Genomic DNA, 16924 nt, shown 5'->3' on the forward strand with positions numbered 1-16924 from the left:
GCCTCACTAATGCTCCTTAGCACTTCAGCTCAAGTCAAAAACCAAGTGATGCCACTGGAGATTTAATGTGTTCCTAATGTGAAATATCTGCCCCAGTGCTCTACTCCATCACAGCTTCCTTATTATTCTGGGGACTGAGCTGAAGGTAAATCAGTTAAAATTGTGGCAAATTACAGCCTGGCTTAGTGAGTTCTGAGAGGCTCTGTCACTTTGTCCTGGGAAGGGTTACAGCCTTAGCACAGGCTGTATTTAATAATAGTATCATTTTTAAAATGCTGCTAAGTGATACTTAAGATTGTATTTGCGAACTTTCTTTTTGCTACATCAAATCAAGAAAGAATCTTAGTCCCAGTCATCTCTGCAATACTTGAATTTGATATGATCCAAGCTGATTTAACATATTTTTATAAAGCTAAGCTGCATTCTTTAGAATGAATCTTCCCATTATGCCAAAAATACAAATTCCCAAACATATTTGTAATTATAGTAATAATAACAATGCTCCAGACATGCCAGATTTCCAGTCTGGTGGATATAAACTGTTGGCAATGTGCATTTTTCTTTCAGCTGGCCTCTGAAGACAGCATCCGTAGAGAAACAGTGGGAGATAAGCAAGACAGACCAGAAGAAGAAGAAGAGATCCTGAGGGCTGTCAGAACAGTAAGTACACGTTTTAAAAAATGTTTCTAACAAGCGCTTTTCTCTGAGACTGTGCTGTAAAACAAGCAGCATGACAGGGAATCATGGATTGATTTCCCTGACAGGATGTGCAGGTGGGACTGCAGGCTTGTATAAACTTGAAAATTGTATTTATCAAATGGTTTCATACTTGTGGAAGAACCTGGAGCAACATTTTTTTCTACAGAGATCATGTCTCAAAAGAAAAGTTACTTGATTTGTAACCTAGATCCAAATCAAAAGGGTGGATGTGAATTGTCTGTGAGAAGAATGATTGTGTAGTGCCTGAGCTGAAGTCTGTTAAACCTTTCCTGATGGTTGATTAACTGCTGAAAAAGAACATTAGCACTGTTGTGTGCTACACATTTAAAGATGTTTCAGGTGTTTTGCAATCAGATATGACAACTTTTTTGGGTTTAGGTGTATTACATAACCACATGCACATACAGAGGCCTGCAAACAGAGGTAGGAGTAATTCTATTGCCTTTTAAATTGCAAATTTCAGTGTGAGTCCCCCAGAACCAAGTGAGCCAGGAATAATTTCACTCCAGCTTTACTCTGCTACGTTACTTTACTTCGGATCAAACCTTGCTTGTTTGCCCTGTGGTCTTAGAAGAAGGTGCTTTAAACCACAGAGAACAAGGTTTGCAAATGCTGTGGCCACTGCTGAAAGGAAACAGATGCTTTCCCAAACCCAGAACTCAGGGCACTGGAAGTTTTGGAGCTCTCTCCCAGAGAAATGGGGTTTTTGTTACTATTGGTTTGCTAAAACCCAAGAATATATTATACACTGTATTACATTCAGATGATCTCATCCTAAGCAAAACAATCTTGTGGGACCTCTGATTCTGATTAAGCATTTGGGCTCAAGGGACTGTGCTACCATCCTACCTCACTGGCAGGGGTTTTGTCATGAGACATTTGTTATGTTTTTGAAGCAAATATTTCTGTGATAAGTGTTATATTAAAACCCACAAGGATATGAATAATCCTGTTTTTGGTGAGGAGTTTAAATGGCATGCTATAAATAAAGCCAAGGCCACACATTGACTCAAAAAGGTAAAAAAAAAAAACAACCAGAAATACTGAATAGCTCTGTTCATCCTGCCCACTAAATGGGGTGAGGCCATGGGGGAAAATAGCTTTTAATTGTATCACGTAGGAATTGTATCACAAGTGAATTAGGACTACACATGGCAGCCTTAACTCTGGTGTTTCCAGCCCTTGAACACTTGACTTTACAACCTTAACATAGGTGGGTTGGGGAGGTTCTTATTAATTTTGTCACATGCAGGTCAATTCCCCTTGAAAGCAGTTGGTAATTTTAAATTTGTTCTGCTTGTCCATTCCATTTACTAAGTCTCAGCTGCTGGTTTTTAAACTGGGCTGGGAATGACAAATTCTCCCTTAAAAGGATTATTTGACTCATTATGAAGTGAGGCTCTCAGCTGCCATCTTCACTTCTCTCTGCTCATAAACCTCCAGCCATGAGACAAAGCTCAGTGAGGCTCCTGCAAGGAATGGGCACCCCAAGGAAAGCTGAGCAGCCTCCAAAGCAATTGTACTGCAGTGACATCAGCACTCAGACATTTCCATTTGGTTTTTCCAGCACATCCAGGCAATAAGGGGCTCTGGAGCCAGCACACACTGACTCTTTATGGCTCCCCCACTGGGAACACGTCTCTGTGAGAGACCCACTGAAAGTGGTGGGTCCAAAAACCAAACAGCCTCATTTGTGGTGAGGGATTTGCCTTCCAAGCCTGGATAGTGACTGTGTCCCTCAGCCACAGCTTGTGTGGGGAGAAAAGCTGAAATTCAGCCGTGTGATCCCTGGCCCTGAGCTCTCTGACTGATAGGCATCAGCCTTTGTGCATCTCACACACCTTTTCTGCCACCTGACAATCACTCCTGACATTGCTACCGGCCCTTTCTGAGAAGCTGAAAAATCCCTTGCTCTGTTGTATTCCATTTCCCAGTGTGGGATATCATGGGGATAATGCTGAGCTCCACTTTGAAGTGCTGTAAGGGCTGGAGATGAAAAATGACCTTTGATTAGGGAGTATTTTAGCTCTTAAGTATTACTGGTGATTCTCTAGGATCATTCATTCCTTTAACACCACCTGAAGGAATTCCAGCACTCTAATCCCTACTTTACACATGGGAAGTAGATGCACTGGGCAGGATAAGAACTGGTTTTGTGCTTTCTTAGTGTAGCAGAGGTGGGGCAGGAACACAGGAATACATTGATATTCTTGAGCCAGAATGTTTTACCTTTCCTGGCTTGGTCTTTTTTTTTGGAGAAAGTAATTTTCCTCAACCTTCCCCCATCACCTTACTGATGTATTTCCATGTAGAAATAATATTTGGGACCTGAGATTGTGCCTTCTGAAGTGGTTTCCATCTTGCTGTCCTCCTAAGAGAACTTTAACCTTTATTGAATGATCATGTTCAGCTACATATAATTACAAATCCATAAAAAAACAAGTCCCCTTGTATTTATATACACTGCAGCAAAATGTACCTTTAAGGAGAAAACATTGCTTCAGTGTGACTGTCTGAATTTATTGGCTATTAGAAGCCTTGCAGTGTGTGGCTCACATTTTAGAACTCCTGATTTCAAGCTTAATGTGGTCAGGAAATATAAAAATACATTTATTTATGTCATCTACTAAAAATCTCAACCTATGTTACTGCAAGTCGAACCCAATCTGTGTTTATGTTGGAGAAGAATGATTGGTTTGTAGCTGCCTATGTTTCTAGCCAGGCTCAATGGAATGATTCTGCAGCAGAACTCTGGGTGTACTTTTTTTTTTAAACTTATTTTTATTTACTGCATGTGGCAGCTATTTCCTTCCTTCCAGAACCCACTGCCGAGTTCTCAAGGGCAGCGCAGCTGCCTGAATCCTATCAGGCTGTGTACGTGGAGTGCTGGGATTTACTGAATTGTTCAAGGCTGTCAAAATCCAGGCAATTATTTCATTATTACTGATACCTGTTCACTGTTGAAAGCTTGGATTTGATTTGCTTTTCCAAGTCTTTGCAGCTGATATTTGCACAGGTTTTCTTGTTATTAAACTGCAGGAAAATATATCTGAATAGAATTTCTTCTCAGACATTTGATAACTGGATGTCTCTGTCAGATGGGCTGCAGCAGCTTCCTTGTGGTACCTTCTTTCCCTGGAGCTTTAGTTTTGGTTTTGTTCCTGGGATGAAATCCCCACACAGGGATCTCAGCTGACCTTCCATGTATATAAGAACCAGGTCTGGCTCCTCTGAGCTGTGAGTGCAGAGGGGTTTGATGTCATCTCCTGCATCAGGTACAGCTGAGAGCAGCTCTGCCCTCCTGTCATCAGCACATTTAACCTTCTTGTCCAGCAAATTTCCCATCCTGTGTATGTGGACAATGAATATTAACACCATGCAAATGATTTCTTTTTAACTGTGAAGGCTCCCTGATTGAAAACACACTGTCCAGGTACCTGGGGCTATCTGCTCCCTCTGAACAGAACACCCTTGCTGCCTTTAACTTTAGTGATTGCAGGATCAAACTCTAAGTTTCAAATATGTTGAAAGCAAATTTTTTTCCCCTCTGAAAGTGAGGGTGAATAACCAACTTGGTAAAAAAGGTGTAAAGAATACAGAGCAGAAGAAGCCATGAAGATCTGGGGTAAAAATTCAGGGAAAGAAAAAAATAGCATTAAAAGTCTTGCTTGAGAGTCCAGAATTTGTCAGAAATTCAGAAGCTGAGGTTGGTGGAAAGGACTCTTGGGATATAAGCAGGAGAAGAATTGAGGAAAAGCTAAATTACTGTGCCTGGAACTTCCATACCTTCCATATCATATTCCAAAATGAGGTCTGGATCACTCATCCACCTTCCCAGCTACTGGGGAAGTCATACCTTGGTGTTATTCACCCAGGTAGGAAATAAGGGTTTAAGTATCTTTGGGTTTCCATGTCTTCTCTACATTGCATCTCCCTTCATACATAAAGGCTCTTAAAACAACATTAATGTGTGCTATAGAATTGAAAATAATATAAGTGTAGGGTAATTCTTTCATGAGGCTGCTTTTTAATTCATATTAACTCTAATTTAGTCTAAATATCATACCTGCATTTGTCAGTATCAGAGCTCTGCTCATCCTGCATTTTTGGTATGTGTTGTACTTAATTTTTATTGAAAGATACTCTAAAATTATGGGAGAGCATTGATCATTCCAGTATATATTTTTTAATTAAGACGTTCTCATGAGTGCCTCAGCCAGCAAACAATCCCAATGCTCTAGTGGGACAATAAATATGTGTAGAACTCCCAGACCTTGCAATCCTGTATGAAGAGTTGGGTGATTTTAAGGGAGCTGCTTTGTTTGCTCTAGGAATTCATGCATCTCTGAGGCAGAACTTCCAGTTTTAACAGTGTGTGTCAGGATTAGCAGCCAAGTCCTGTATATTCTCAGCTCCTCAGGCCAGCTTCTAAATGCCTATTGTGAAGAAAAAAAAGAAAGGAAAAAAAACCCCACAAAACCACTTTGGGAAGGCCTTTTTATGGGTGTGCTTGAAAGAAAATCAGCCAGGAATAATGTCCACCAAGCAATTCCATGTAGGAAAATGGGACAGTGCCTTAATCCAAGGCTTGAACCCCAACAGCAATGGAGAGTCTGTTGTTCTGCATGGGCTGCCTCTGGAGTATCCCTTTTATGAAGGTTTTTGACTTCTTAAGCATTTCTGTACAGATTTGCCATAAAGTAGCTGAGGTCTCCTGGGCTCCTCTGCCTTGTCCTGCCACAGAAATCTCATCTAACAGCCCCGGCTTGGGAAAGGAGCCATGAGAGAAAAAAAAGAACAGGCTCCTTTTGTAGCTAATAACTTCCTTTAATTGGTAATTAAGCTGCCTGCTACTTATAAATGTCAATAAAGGTCAAAATATTTAGAAGCAGAATCATTTTAGTGGCTTCCCATTTCTCATTGCATAAGCTGCCGGCTCAGACCACACACAGGCACATTTGAAGATGGTTTGTATTTCAGAGTCCTCATCTTCCCACCAAATTCTTCTCTAAAGCGGCCCAGAAGGGACAGAGCAGCTTTAGTCAATAGGAGGGAGGATGTGAACTGAGTCTTCTGGGTGAGCATTCCTCACATTTTGGAATTGCACCGCAGGCGCTGGGCTGGATCAGGCAGGGCCTGGCCAGATGGTGCTCTCATTTACTCCTTCATTCAGGGAGAGGGGCTGCATCCCATCCATGTGCAAAACGACTCAAGGAAAAGCTGCCTGGTAACAGATTAAACACCAACTGCAGCTTGGAAATGAGAATTAGTGTAAATCCTGTTGTTTCTGTCGAGCAGGGAAAAATACAGAGAGTTTTGCTTGCAGAGTTAACATGTACAAACACTTATCCTCACTGCATGGATTTGCTGATTTTGAGAGCACTCTTCCCACTGAAATTAATCAGTTTACAAGGGGGCAAGTGAGGGGACATTTGGCTTTGAAGAGTGCAGAGAATGTATTCCCAGAGGGATCTTTGATCTTTTTATGGTGTTTTGTTTCTGAAGTGTGTGTGTGTGTCCTGCAGGGACTTGGCATTTTGGAAATCAGAGCCATGGGGACTAGACTTTGATATTTCACTGAATATAGCTGGAATATTAGAATATGAATGTGGCCTCCTTTTTAATGCTTTCCCAAAGCATCCTCAAGAAGCTCAGAGCCTAATTTACCATTCCATGAGCTCCCCATATAGGACAAGGTGGGGGTTTTATGGAAGGACATTGCAGTGGTGCTTTCTTGAGTCTGGAGGTGGAGATGAGCTGACCAGGATGTCAGGTAGAGCTTGGAATGGGAAACCCTTCCTTCCAGACTAAATTGGTGATGTTGGTGAGGGTGCCACATGTCCCCAGCTCAAGTTTACTCTTGGTAGCATCAATCTGAGTAAGTGGGAGACTGGAAAATGTCCTGGAAGGAGTGATGTCCTCTTGGCACATTCATCCTGCTTGGGAAGTATGCACTGGAGCCCCCCAGCCCAGCTAGGCCCAGCTGTCACTGGAGGCCAAGATTCCATGGACTCCTGGGTGTAAATAATCATTCCAACCACATGGAATCTCCATGTTCTCCTGGGGCAGATTTGCTCACTGGTTGCATGGTATGATCTCTGTTATTGAGTAACTGATAAAACATTCCTGGGGTTACATATAAAGGTACTTCTGCCATAAAAATATCAAGCCAGGGAAGCAGGAGGCACTCGTGCTGATGTGACTCCTGCTGCCTTGTTTGCTCTATGTCAGTCCCAGATGTCTTCTGCAAAGATTCGAAGGAAATGGCTGTGAAGAGCAGCTTTATATATCCAAGTGCTAGCTTTCAAAAAACAAAAATGCTCTCCAAAGTCCGGAGATTTTGTTAAAGACCATAAGCTTAAAGCTGATAAGTATGCTTTCAAAATTCATTATTTCCTGGGTGTTTCTGAGTAAGTGGAATATTTTTATCTATTTTCTTCCAAACTTTTATTCTGCAATTGTGATGGAGAGAAGCTTTGTATTAAAAACTTGAAAACAGAGCACTCTGAAAATCACTTTCATGATTTCAGAAGCTGCTCATTTGCTAATAATGCATGTAATTATTCCAGAAGAGCAATTTGACCATCGTACCAGAAAAATAGTGTACATTTTGATATTAAAGACACAAACACAAATTTAGTAGCATTTTGAGACTTTTGAGATGAAGTTCATACTGCTTCATCTTTCATAAATCCTCTCATAATTTGTCTGGGGGTGGTAATGTCTACGTGTCCATCTTAAGAGCCGAAAAATGACAAATTAAGATAAATACTCAAGGAATTTAAACTTCCATTTTCATATCACAATTTCTGTAACATGATAAGGATTTGTCCCGATCCTTCTGCTACAACTCTTCCCTTGTATCAGCACAGCCCTGCACCAGGCAGGATTTGTGTCTGTGCCTCCCTGTCTGCCCTGATACATCCCTGTCCCACATCCTTCAGCTGATGGGATTTGCAGATTATTGGAGGAGGAACAGAGGAATGGGAAGGGTGACTTATTTCTTACGTCATGATTCTGTGCATCTTCAGTGGGACTGAGAGAAAAGGCAAAAAGAGGGAAAGAAAAGGAATACAAGATTAAAAACCAAAATATATTGAAAAACAGAGGACAAAAAAAGTAATTCCAAAGTGTAATTCCAGTAGATGATTATTGTGCTAAAATCTATACATTCTCCTGGGATATAGCTAAGAAGCAGTGAAGGAGTGGGGAAGAAGGTGGGAAGAAGAGATGAAGATGGGAATCTCCTTCCGATTTTATCTGTGCCGCTGAGCAGGTCTGTTATCAGGTGTGTTATCGGGTGTGTTATCAGGTGTGTTACCTGTCCTTCTCTAGGAAAGAGTTTAGAAGGACACTCTAAAAGAGCTGGGCTGCTCCAGGTTTCCCATCTGGGAACCCCAGCAGCAGTGGCACGAGTTGGGCTTTTCCTTTCACTGAACCCATCTTCTCATCTCCCTGCAAGTTTTTGTGTAGCTTGGGCGGCATGGAAACGCTTGCAATCACTCCTTAGGAATTCTTTCCTCTGTTCCTTTCTCTTCCCATTCACACAAACAGTAAATCCCTGCTGTCAGTCCTGTAACCCTGTGCTCACAGAACACTGAGCACTGATAGCTCCAGCCACCAACAAATGGTGCTGCGCGTTTTCCTTATAGTTTCCCAGCACCGAGTGCATGATTTAGATCTTTCAGCCTCCAAAGTGCTCCACTGGGCGTCCTTTAATATTGCATTATATTACTCATGATGCATAGTCGATTCCACTGCTTCCATTTACTTTAGCAATGATAAATGGCACAAACTGGATGAGAAGTTTATAAATTTTAAGTGCTTTGTAGGCAACTGTTACCCAGAGAAATTTTCAAACTGTTTGTTACTTTGGGTCATGGAAAAATTGCTTCCAGAAGCTTGGTTAATGAGTTTCAAAACAGGGTAAAATGCATGAATTCTTTATGACTGAGAAGCATATTAGTGTCAGGACTTTCCCTTCTGCAGGAATCGTCAATTCTGCACAGTTAATATTTTAAATGAGTTACAAAAATATAGCAAAAACACTCAAGAAACTTGCAAGTTAGCTTTTCTCACTGTAATGACTTCCTAAAAACTGTGTTCAGCTGCAGAGGCAGGGCTGGAGCATTGTGGCCCAGATGATGCCTGTGTATGGAAAGGTGAGGCAGCTGTGTATGGAACTGTTGAGGCAGTTGGAGTAAACCATGCCCTGGTCAGTGTGGTGTTAATACAAGTCTGTGTCATCCCTCTCCTTGTGCTCTGAGTATCCCAGTGTGGAGCGAGCTGGAGGCTGTGCCTTGTGGTCTGGCAGTACTGCCTTCCCCGGGGATGATTCGGGCAGCCTGTGTATTCCCGGTCCCTCTGGCCATTTGTTGGCTATGGATGAGCCACACTGCAGGATGTAAATAGGTCTCCTGGCCTGCTGTCTCTGCTGCTGAAAGTGGTAAACAACAGCCAGCAAAGCAGGAGGACAAAGGAAATGGGGAAGGAGTTAAGGAACATTTATAGGATACAGTTCTCTCCATTTCCCACAAACAGCGAGGTAAAGTGTTCAGTGAGAGGAATATGGGATGATGGCTTTTTACTGCACAGAGGTGCTGAACTTTTGGGGATAGAACATACCAGAAATGTTCATTCTTATTTAACCCTCACAGGAGGGGCCCCTTGTGTCCTGCATGACTGTGAGAGCTCACAGTCCCCAAAATTAGTCTTGAGGAAGTCGGGTCTGCCCAAGCCCCAGCAGTGCTTGACAGACGGGATCATGACTTTAAACTGCCAGAGGGCAGGGTTAGATGGGATGTTGGAAAGAAATTCTTCCCTGGGAGGGTAGGGAGGCCCTGGCACAGGATGCCCACAGAAGCTGTGGCTGCCGCATCCCTGCAGGTGTTCAAGGCCAGGTTGGACGGGGCGTGGAGCAGTCTGGGATAGTGGAAGGTGTCCCTGCCCGTGGAGTGGAACGAGATGATCTTTAAGGTCTCTTCCAGCTCAAACCATTCCGCGATTCTGGCTCGGAGGAGCGAGCGGTGCGAGGAGCCGGCAGCGACCGCACGATGGCAGCGTGGGATCGGCGCTGTGGCCGCGGGAGCCGGGACCGTCCCGAGGGGACCAGTGAGCCCCCGGCATCGGGGGAGCCGGGACCATCCCGGGGGAAGCGGGGAACGCCGGGGCTGGAGGATCCGGGACCATCCCGGAGCTGCCGAGGGAACCGGGAGCCGGGGGAGCCGCTGCCTTGCCGGGACGGCCGGAGGGAGAGGCTGCGGCCGCAGCGCAACACAAAACGCGACTGTGCAAGATAATCTTTAGCCTTGTGTTCTACCACTGCAAGCAGTCGCTGCAGCAGGTCAGGGTTATTTTAAATTAGACTTTGACATTTTGCTTTCCTGTGTTTTGTGGTTTCCCTTCCCCCGCAGCCCAATCTTTGTGGGGGTGGCGGAAGAGGTGGAAGCCCAAGCAGTAAAATGGGAGCTAACAGGAATATCACGGTTTGCAGAGGCTCCTTTATTCCACAGCATACACAGACCTGGGCAGCCTGGCAGGATCCATCCAGACTCCAAATAAATCCTCAATAAAGAGCCCAGCCTTCAAAGTCGTGCCTGTGAAAGCACGTGGGTGATAGGCACTGGGGAGGACCTTTGGAAGTCTACACAAAAATAAGGCAGAACTGCTCATATCAGATCCATCTGGTAGAGCTGCACAAAAACATCCAGCCGGGCTTTCCTCTATTCCTTGCAAACTGTGCTTACATTATATACATTGTCCCTATTGTGCATTGTAGGGGATGGTCTCTCTCAAATGCCAGCGTCTTCTGGCTTTCATTTGTTCCCAGACCTCCCACCAAGTGGCTGCTGATTGAAAACCTTTTTACTCTCCTGCCAGGTTTAGCAAAAAGGGCTTGGTGTACTCAGGGCCTTTGATCTATCTGGGATGAACATTTTCATTGAAAGAAGTGCATGAGTCACTCTATATTTGACACGGAGCTATCTTGGAATACCTCTGGATTTGCCTTTTCAAGCTCTTTTGTGTTTCTTTCTTTTTTTTTTTTTTTTTTTTTTTCATGCGGCTATAAATATTTTGCTCTGCGAGAAGCATGAAGCTCTTTTTTGGAAATGAAAGAGCCCTATTCCAAATAGGAAAAACACACTTAGCTAAGGTTTGTGCAGTGCATATTTAGTGGTAGAAGGTGCTGCGTTGGCCCTGCCTTGCTTTTCAATACAATATCCTGCAGTGTGAAATGAATGGCTGTATTTAGAGGTATCTGGAAGTGATGACTGATGTTTGGAGAAGTTACAAGGCTTTTCCTTTTCCACATGAACTCTCCAACCTGGCATTTCCACAGCACTGAAATACTTCTGGGGCTGAGATCATCTGATTATTATTTCCTGTGTCATGTGCAGAATTTATTATTTTGTTGAATATTACAAATATATTCTTAAGTTGCCTGAGTTTGGGGTTCTTCAGCAAAGTTCACTGGAATAAGAGGGATATTGGACTAGCTAAAATAACTTTTTCTCCTTGGATATTATTTTGCTGTGATTAGTGAATAAAAGTCACAAATGAAGGAGGGGGAAGGGAGAGTGAAATTCCCTAAAAATGCTATGGAGATATTCTGCCAATTTATTATATTCTCAGTTCCAGAAAAATTAAAATACAGATTTTTGCACTAATAACTGCTAAAAGCCATAGATTTTGGCTTTTCATTTGCTTCAGTGTCCTTTTCTTCTATTCTTTGGAAAAGGTGAACACATTTGTGCTAATCCAGGACTTTTCTTGGTCACAGCAGAATCAGTGTTGCCACTGGGAATTGCAGAGGACAGTGGGTTCATTGCCTCAAATATTTTCATGAAGAGTTTTTTATCTGTTTTATACCTCTAAAAACTGAAACAGAAGAGACTAAAATCTTAAGTTGCCCAGAGAAGCTGTGGCTGCCCCTGGATCCCTGGAAGTGTCCAAGGCCAGGTTGGAGGGGGCTTGGAGCAGCCTGGGATAGTGGAAGGTGTCCCTGCCCATGGCAGGGGTGGAATGAGATAATCTTTAACCCTCCTAACCCAAGACATTCTGTGATTCTATAAAACCCAGTAAAAGCTCTTCAAATAAATTGTGACATTGAAATGTCAATAAAAATGTGTGTGCAGTCCTTGCAAGCATTAAATCAGGACATCAGTAATAGTGAGAGTCATCTCCCATCTCAATACTGTTGTTTAAAACTGGGCTTAATTCTCCAAAAACTGACTCAAATGCTACATAGGTCTCTTTAGCTGCCTTGTCTGTTGCTCAGAGCAAGGTCTTTTTGGGCTCTTTTGCTTACAAATAGGGTGGGAGAATAAATAATTTTTAAAAAAAATAAATATTGGCATCTAGATTCTTGCAATTTGTCTATTTGTAACACCACCCATATTTCTTCCTCCCTTGTTTTGGAATATTGCATGGTATGTGGGTCTTCATTAAGGGATATTTTGTCCTTTGGCTTTTTCTACACATGATTACACAGTAGCCATCCGTTCCCAACATCTGTGTTTATTAAAACCTTTCCAATAAATCTGTGCAGAAGGGAACTGTCCACGTTTCCTCCGAGTTCTGCAAAAGATGCTGTTTTTCTTTGTGATGAATTGGTTAAATATTATCCAGCTGAGATGTTTAGTTTTTAGGTGAATCTTCAACATTACTCCAGAAGTTGATTGGAAATGGACATTGGATGGGCAGGCAGTGCCTCCAAGGCTGTCCAGGATACCGAGTGCACCCTTCTGACTGCAATCCTTAAATCCTCACTCTGGAGTGGCAAAGCCAGCTCAGGGTGTCCCAACCAGGGCCACTTTCCAAGGAGAACATCTAAGGAATGACTTAGGGAATAAACTGGTTTGCCTGTGCGTCACCTTCAGAGCTACCTGCTCTGTTCCTGGGGGTGGCTGGTGCAGTTCTCACGCTCCCCGCTGGATAAGAACCTCTTGGCACTGACCACCGGCATCGGATTTTGGCCGGGATTGCGAACTCTCTAAGACAGGGCTGTTCTCAGGCAGATTTTTGGCTCTGTGATTCCAGTCACATGAGGGTGAATGGCTCCAGTTGTGGTCATGGAACAAAAGCCACCAACTCTCCCAGTGCTTGGGAGGGACCCTGTGAGAGGATCAGCAGCCATGCACAGCTGTGTTTTCTTGGCTGGGCAGCTTCTGCTCGTGCTCAGCTTTTACACCCAGCATATTTTGGAGCACATGGGTTTGAGTTTCACCAATGAGGGAGCAGGCTGGGAGTCAAATCCTCACAGGTGATGCCTATCTGGGCAGAACCTTTATTATGCTATAGGTACCACCTGAAAACGTTTAAAGACCTGATGAGCTTCTATCAGGTGGCAGAAGTACCTTAGAACCTTCTGTGTGGGTGAGAAATTTTGGGTAGTTTATGCTGTTCAGGATGTCTCTAAGGTCCAGGAATTATGAAGACCACCCGAATAAGTATGTAGATTTTGAAGTGCTTCACAACTCGGCTTTTGATCAGTAAGGTAACACCACCTTTAACTCTTGGGGTGCTTGTGCTCTATGGTCTGTGGCACATTTATTGCAGACTAAATTCTCAACTATCATCAGAACTATTTGTCTTCTCTGCAAAACTTGCAGAAACAGAGGCTGGTGCCCTCCAAGCTTCCAGATTCAGGACTTACCCACTGTTTTTCTTTGAATAACTTTTGTTAACGTTGGCAACAGGGCCTGGGTTAATTTATCTTGGGATTAGGAATGTTGAACAGGTGTGAGGACAAGGGTGTCTGAGGGGTTTTTTTTATTTCTTTCTGTGTCTGTGCTCAGTGTCTTGGCTAGACTCATGGACGTGAATCTGGTGCTGAGGGACTGGGACTGGGTTTGGAGTTAAGTTACTCAACCTGAAGAGTTACACAGGGATTTATGAATTAGGAACTAGTCACAGTTGCATTAAGCTCAGTCAGAGGGTGTTAGAGCATAAGACCTGACTCTTTGGGGCTCAGAGCACTGCACCTTTGGTTTTCCTAGCTCATGCTCACCAAGAGACAAAACCTGAACTATAGACCTGCCCATGTTCCTGTGGGCTGTACATCCAACAGCAGTACAGCTGTGGTACTGTGACACCACAGCTCTGCCCCTGTGTAACCTTAAAAGATATTTAAGAAATTCTTATTGATATTCATTTTCTGGTTCTTGGACAAAGGATTTGTTCTCTGGCAGTCACTTGCCCATCACTAAAACAGTAACATTTTGTTTCTAATTCCAGGGAGAGCCTGTTTTCATAAAATTAAGGAAATGTCTTTTCTCTGATGTGAAAATCAGACTTTTGAGGACAGTATATCATCATCTTCAAATTCCTAGAGCCCCCCTTTTCCTGATATAAGTAGTCCTGAACTGAAAGTTTCCTGAGTATTAAGAAACAAATGTTTTGCTCAGTTTGCTCCAGAGTCTCAGGAATTCAGCGGGAAAAAGGCTCAGGCACTGCTTTGTGGAGATGTCATTAACTGTCAGCTCTTTTAAAACTATTTTGAGGGATTTTTATAACATTGTTTTTCCTTTCTTCTCATTTGTGTTTTACATACAAGTTCTGGTATTTTGGTTTAGCCCACAAACAACATGAAGCCTTCGTTTTTCCTGCCTACTGCAAACCAGACTTTTCCCCAGCATCAATTATCCGGAAGGGAACTGCGGATGTAAAAGCACACCAAAAAGTTTGAAGCCCATACAAAAGTATTTGAATTTCTCATAAAAGCCCCTGTTCCTCAGTGTGTGTTGTCTTTGGGCCACCTTGTTTTCCACCATGTCTGATGACTACATTGGGGCAGAGGTGCTGCCCATTTTACTGTCCTCTTCCTCATGGTGGTTGCTCTGGCAAATAGGAGATCTATGGCTGTTGGTGAGGAGAAAAGAGCTCTCTGCAGCTTCTGTAGAGTTTCTCATTTTTCTTTATGCTGTGGAAACCCAACCTAAAACTGAGGTTATGACAAACTGTTTGTGTGCAACTCTCCCTTCCAGTGACCAGTGCACTAAAGTTTGGTTTCTAGAAAGAAATTCTTTCACGAGAAGACTTTGTTTAAAATGATAAAAGTGTTTGTGTGCAGTGTGTGGGCAGATTTAGCAGGGATGGCTGATGGGACACTGTGGAAGGCATTCCCTAATCACTTCAGTCTACAGCCCAACATTTTCACCTGAACTGCCACTGACTTCAGTTTATCATTGCAAGGGCTATAAAATGGGATGAGTACAGCCCACCTCTCCCAGGGTCTGGAGCTGCCTCAGGTGATGGGATCAGCAAGGATGAGGTAACACTTGTCAAACTTCCCCTGGCTTGGCAAAGCTGCCTCAGAAAGAATCCACAGGGACAGCAACAATAAATGGCATTAAGATCTCTCTGTTGTGCACCAAGGCCATAACGCCCATTTTATCTCCTATTATTTGTTTCTTACTAAGCTGCAGGGAGCAGGGAAAACACAGTCAGGAAGAAGTTCAGTCCACAATGCTCTGATATTTGCATTTTCTCCCCCAAAGTGTTTGCTACCGGGAGTCACTGGAGACAGGATGCCGTTCTATATGGACTTCTGATCTGATGCAGGTTGATTGTTTTCCTGCTTTTAAATACTTTAGGGCTGGATTTTGGCCAGATCTCCTAGGGCCTATATGAAGATAACAAATCAAAATGTCTTCCCCAAGGAGCAAACAATTTAAGCACAAGACAAGAAAGACGCAGGAACAGAGACAGTCTGGGGAGTATTAAGAACAAGTTTAAAATTTCCAGCTATTAATGAGAAAAGGTCTTTCATTTTTCATCCAGCTCTGGGGAGGACATCTGAAGAGTTTGGATTTCAGTTTCACGGTCTGAGAAGCTGTGCTGGCAGGATTGTTGTTTATCTCTCCTGAGAAACAGCATGTTTCAAGTTGATTCTCCATTGAATAAAGGTTTAAGAAAAATATTTTGTTTGCTGCTTTCTCAGCTGTGCACAGCATTTGTCTTCATCCTGTGCTGGTATAATATTATAATAGTTTCTTGTAAGTGCTGAGCCTTTACTGCTGACAGCTGCTGAGAAATGATGCTGTCATGAATCATGCTTGCAAACACAGTTCTGTGATGTGACCAGTTCTCAGCCCCCATAATTAACAGCCAATTACTTCCTCTCTGAGAAGCCAAAACTCCAACAGATGAAAGAAATAGTGTTGTGGGAGCAGATGTGTTGTATCAGTTCCTGTGTCCTTTGCAAACAGACAAACATTGGCTTACATCGGAGTGCAGAGTGGAAGTCCCTAAAACCATGCCTGGGTTTGGCCATCTGGGCTCAGCGTGCATGAGGAGAGTGAAAGGGAGGAGGAGGAAAGGTCCACCACATCTTCGGCTACAGTAACAGCAGGTCACCACTTTGGAGTTTTCTGGCTATTCCCTGGAGGGAACAGCCCATATTTATTAATGGGGGTGTGCACACGCCTGAGCACAGGGAGGAGAGAGCTGCACGCTGTGGATGCCAAAATCCCTAGCTGGAATGTTGCCAGTCCCTGGGCTGCAGCCTTTTGTTTAACCAGGACACCCAAAGCTGAGCCTTTTCCAGCTGGAGTTTGTGCGGCACAAACCAATGTGGTTTAGGAGACAGAGCTAGTGAATGGGAGCCAGGAGCTCCTGAGCAGAGCCTGCAGTCAGTAATTTACTGACTTTTTCTCCTCTTTATAGATTGTTTTTAACCAGAATTTCATTTTTGTTGGTTCACTTGTATCATCTGTGCAGGACTGATTTCCTGGGAGCAGATTTGAGCCCATAAGATGTTCCTAAACTTTTTTGCTTTCTCTTTCTTTCATCATTTTGCATGTGCAGTACTTGATTGAGCAACTAAACTCTCCGGTGGTGATTCTGTGTCCTGAAAGGCTGACTGGGAATTTATAAGTAGAAAGAGTTAAGTTAGGATTTCAAAAGGAATCTTTGCTCTGGATGTTTCATTATCAATCCTTCACATAGTCCCTGGTTTTGTCGACATAACATTAATTATCAACATTCATTAATATCATTAAATGTGTGCAGAGATAGTAAGGATCTAAAATTAACTAAGGGGCTCTCTTTTGTTTGCTTTATGATAGGTGGAGGTGCCACCAGTCTCTTTTCCATAAATATGTGATGGAATTTAAATTAAAATTTTTAATGATCCTCAAACTGTAAGAATAAAACTGCTACTGATTGTCTGGCTTTGGAGAAAGCTACTTTCCTGCCTCTGCTG

At 43.1% G+C, this 16924-nt stretch overlaps 1 long non-coding RNA gene across 1 annotated transcript in view; it reads left to right on the forward strand.

The window, feature by feature from the left end:
- Nucleotides 1-566: 566 nt before the first annotated feature.
- Nucleotides 567-16924, forward strand: part of LOC116450745 — a 39400-nt gene continuing 23042 nt past the window's right edge. The window contains exon 1 of the long non-coding RNA XR_004242960.1: nt 567-660. This is a non-coding gene — a long non-coding RNA (uncharacterized LOC116450745). The remainder of the gene's footprint in view (nt 661-16924) is intronic.

The sequence above is a fragment of the Corvus moneduloides genome, chromosome 13 (assembly GCF_009650955.1).
Source record: "Corvus moneduloides isolate bCorMon1 chromosome 13, bCorMon1.pri, whole genome shotgun sequence".
In the NCBI taxonomy this organism is placed as follows: domain Eukaryota; kingdom Metazoa; phylum Chordata; class Aves; order Passeriformes; family Corvidae; genus Corvus; species Corvus moneduloides.